The sequence below is a fragment of the Pyxicephalus adspersus genome, chromosome 2 (genome assembly GCF_032062135.1).
Source record: "Pyxicephalus adspersus chromosome 2, UCB_Pads_2.0, whole genome shotgun sequence".
In the NCBI taxonomy this organism is placed as follows: domain Eukaryota; kingdom Metazoa; phylum Chordata; class Amphibia; order Anura; family Pyxicephalidae; genus Pyxicephalus; species Pyxicephalus adspersus.
Window position 1 is genome coordinate 1,689,513 of NC_092859.1, and position 4,282 is coordinate 1,693,794.

General features: G+C 40.1%; 1 protein-coding gene across 4 annotated transcripts in view; it reads right to left on the reverse strand.

The window, feature by feature from the left end:
- The window catches only part of EPO (erythropoietin), a 99,780-nt gene that overhangs the window by 57,575 nt on the left and 37,923 nt on the right, over window positions 1-4,282 (reverse strand). The window lies entirely within an intron of this gene.

A 4,282-nucleotide genomic window follows, 5' to 3' on the forward strand; every position in this document is an offset into this window, starting at 1 on the left:
GTCAGAGCTATATAAATGTATAATAATAGTGTGTGACTGTGGGGGGACATTAGAGTGTCAGCTCCTCTGTACAGAGACTGATAGAATTGGCTCAGTGTTCTCTGTACAGCACTACGGTATATGTCAGAGCTATATAAATGTATAATAGTGTGTGACTGTGGGGGGCATTAGAGTGTCAGCTCCTTTGTACAGATACTGATAGGATTGGCTCAGTGTTTTTTCTGTACAGCACTGCGGTATATGTCAGAATGTATTATAATAGTGTGTGACATTAGGGGTAGCATTAGAGTGTCAGCTCCTTTGGTACAGAGATAGATAAGAGAGCATGGTGTCCTAACCTCCTATAGGTGGTAATATACCCAGAATTAAAGAAAAGAGCCCTATACGCTCAATGACTGAACTGTTTGACTTTTATATTAGGATTGTTATATTGTCATTTCTGTAAAAGTGGTATAGTGCACAAGGTTTATGGTCAGTGTGAAAAATCTCTTAAGATCGTTCTTAGTAAAAATCCTTTCCAAAGAGAGCAAAGGTGAGCAGTGGTCAGGGAAGAAGTTTCATTTTTAGATCCACTATAGAGAAGAGTAAACATAAAGTTGTGAAAAAAAAATTCTTCATCCAACCACTTCCTGTACCATTATTATTTCATGTAACCATTCAGATCTCAGGGTTTATAGGGCACACTGGCACCCTTCTTATTATGTAAGGTACTCTGAGCACCTTCTCTTCCAGTTGGCCAATGTAATATCATAAAGTTTTGGTATTTATGTTTTCCTAGAAGACGAAGTAAATCAGCTGAGCTGCAATAATGTTTGGTGACAGCGGACAGATCATCAGCTGTAATTCTTTAATATATGACTTTTATGGGAAACATAAGGAACAAGTGTTAGGGGTGGTCAATAAAAACAAATCTTGGCAGGGAAGATGAATTCCGTGATTTGCTGGCCACGATACAAAGACAGACAGAAACTTTGTCAGTGGTTGGAGCAAAGCACTGGATAAGGCCCACAGAACAAACACAAGCAAAAAAATTTGACAAAATGTATGTAAAGGCCACTGCTAACCATGGGGGATTTTCTTTACCCCAACATAAGAGAGGATATCCACATTAAATGATAACTGTTATTTAAAAAAGTTAAAGCTGAACTTTGCGATGAAAGTCCCCACCTACTTTCCACTGTGAAGGTTAACTACTATTCACTCATAACCTAGTCACACACACGGCTCTAAGACTTGTCTAGAGCTGCCCCAACTCTCTGGAATGGTCTCCTCATCCTATTTGGCTTGCTCATACTTTCTGCTCATTTAAAAGAGCGCTCAAAACCCAACTCTTCCCCCTCACCTATTCGTCTTCTTCTGTCCCCTAAACCCTCACTACTTCCCACCATTCCATATCCCCCTCCTATTGTGTGATACTTCCCCACCTCCTAGATTGTAAGCTCTTCGGGGCAGGGTCCTCTCCTCCTGTATCACTGTCTGTATTAGTCTGTTATTTGCAACCCCTATTTAATGTACAGCATTGCATAATATGTTGGCGCTATATAAATCCTGTCTAATAATAATTTTTGCCTACGGGATAAAGAATGATATAGTGATATAATTAGTTTATTCCTCACTCCACTAGCAGCTTGTGCTTAATATTGCACGATAAAAGGACTTATGCTGAAGGTGATAACATTAGGTGGAGCAGCGAGAAGTAGAGTTAGGCTACGTACACATGTCAGATTATTCTTGTCCGATAGTTGCCTCCGGGCTAATATTGGAGGGGAATCTGAGGTGTGTACAGTTCTCCTCCTTTGTGGATCTGTCCTGGCGGATCCACGAACGATGAATGAACATAATGGATGTAAAGGGGAGAGAGCACAGTGGGGTGCCGCTCAGTCATTCTTCCCTCTCCATACAGCAGAATGAGGCTGTATGTACAGAGCTCCTTCATGCATCGTTCACTCTTTTGTCATTGGCAAGGATCGTGAAAGATCCTTTCCAACTACAATTATTGCATGTGTGAACCCAGCCTTACTCCACAATGTGGTCAGGATGTTGTACAGTGCAGGACTGCAGGTCCTTCATTATATCATCAGAGCGCTATGACTGGTCAGGCATAAAGGGAAGAGATGCAATGACTGGTCATATAAAGAAATGAGAGAGAGGAGTAAGACTTGTATAATACCCTATTCATCATCTCCCAGAAATCGAGCTGTTACCTCTTTCAGAGGAGAAGGGAACCCACTGTAAGGGTAGAATTAGATTTGGTGGTGAGGTAACAAGGCAATTATTGCTACCTCAGACTCATGCAGCCCCCGAATAGGGAATTATTGAATTATTGAGGACAGTAGTGATCAGTTCAGTACCAACCGTCTGTCTAACTAAAAAGTTGCTTTATTAAGAACCAACACAATGGTTGGAGCCGGGGCCACTGACAAGTTGCCAACCATCAGCAGCATCCCAAATAGTATTGTCAACATGAAGCCAATTATCATTAGATTGCTTGTGAAAGAAAATCCAATTTATGGGACAAAAATCTACCTAAAAAACTCCAAACAATTTATATTTTCTATTGTATAAAACAATGGCAGAATGGCTGTAAATTAAATTTGTATTTTTTGTGAACGAGCCCGTGAACCTTCTATGCTCCTCAGGGCAGGGCCACTACAGAAATTTCTGGACCCTATGTTAAGTAAACTTTTTGGGCCCTCCTAAGTCTAAAAGTTTAACACTGCAAAAGTTAAGCTCTTCTATTGTGGCCTAGTACAAAAGTACCCATTGTCCCCTTCTGATGGCTGCCCTGCCTCAAGGAAGCATCGTTTATTAATGTTCTTTACATTTTTTTTTTTTTTACATTTTTATTTTTATCCTTTTATGTTTTTGTTGTTTTTATGTTGCATTTCAGTGCTGTTGGGTTTTCTGCATTCCCTTTCTGTCAACATGTATTCCAGCAATGGCTGAAGGGTATTTCTCAGGGTGGGTTTCCTGATGGTAACAGTAGAACTAAATCCCGAGTGACTGTGAAAATGGAGAAGCAACATCTGAGCAGGGACAAACTATTGTCACCATATACAGTCAATGGAAATGCCTAAACAAGGAGCTGCATGGCGGGATCACCAGGGTTTATTGCAATTATTTCATGGCAGGATCACCAGGGTTTATTTTAGCAAATGTAGCAGGTTTAAAAACACTGAAAATATTCTTGAAGTTTCATTATTATGTTGCAGCTTCTGTGAGATTGTAGTTTATAATTTTAATGTGAATGTGATTCAGCAGGTAGTAAAAGCCACTCCTGAAAGAAATGTAACAAGTATGTATGTAGTAAAAACAACTCGAGGTCTTCCTTGTTAGCTGATTACATAGTAAAACCTCTTGGACCTGGACTTCACGGGTAAGGTTGGATATAATCAACCTGCATGTCCACAAGGCACAGAAAATGGTGTTCCCAGGGCACAGGGTATGTAGAACGGTCCACTACAACAACTGAAATTAAAGTCCCAGCATTTGGGCTGAGAATAAACCTTAAAGTCTCTTTGTCATGACTGAGCAGACTTTTTCTATGTTGTTGTGTGATGAATTATTATCAGGACAACAACTCAGTCCTGGATCCCCCATACAAAAAACAGACTGATTTGACCTATAAACACCAGGAGCCCCTTCATAATATTGCTAAAAAGATTTATGCTGAAGGTGATAACATCAGATGGAGCAGCGAGGAGTAGAGTTAGGCTACGTACACACGTCAGTTGATTCTTATCATATAATAGCCTCAGGGCTGATATTGGACGAGAATCTGGCATGTGTACCGTGCTCGTTGTTTAAGGATCTATCCTGGCGGATCCACGGACGTGGAACGATTGTATTGGAAGTGAGGGAGTAAGAGCACAGTGGGGTGCCGCTCTGTCGCTCCCCCTCCCCTCTTCATAGAGCAGAATGGTGCTGTATGTACAGAGCTTCTTCATACATTGTGAAGTATTTTGCTGTTGGAAAGGATCATGAAAGATCCTTTCCAATGACAATTATTGCACGTTTGTACCCAGCCTGACTCTAAACACATCAAAAACAAAATAAGATATTACCACACAATAATTATGGCCAGAATTTAGATGATAAGGAATAGGGTTTGTGATTAATCTTCCTTACGTTATTTTTTAATTCTTTCAGAGTTGCTAACCCCTAAAGTAAGATAAAGGGATAGAGAGAGCGAGGAGATACTTTTGTCAAGGAATATCAATTAACGAAAACCTTAGTATTTATAAAGAAATTAGTGTAATTGTGTGTGACACAAAACAGTGAT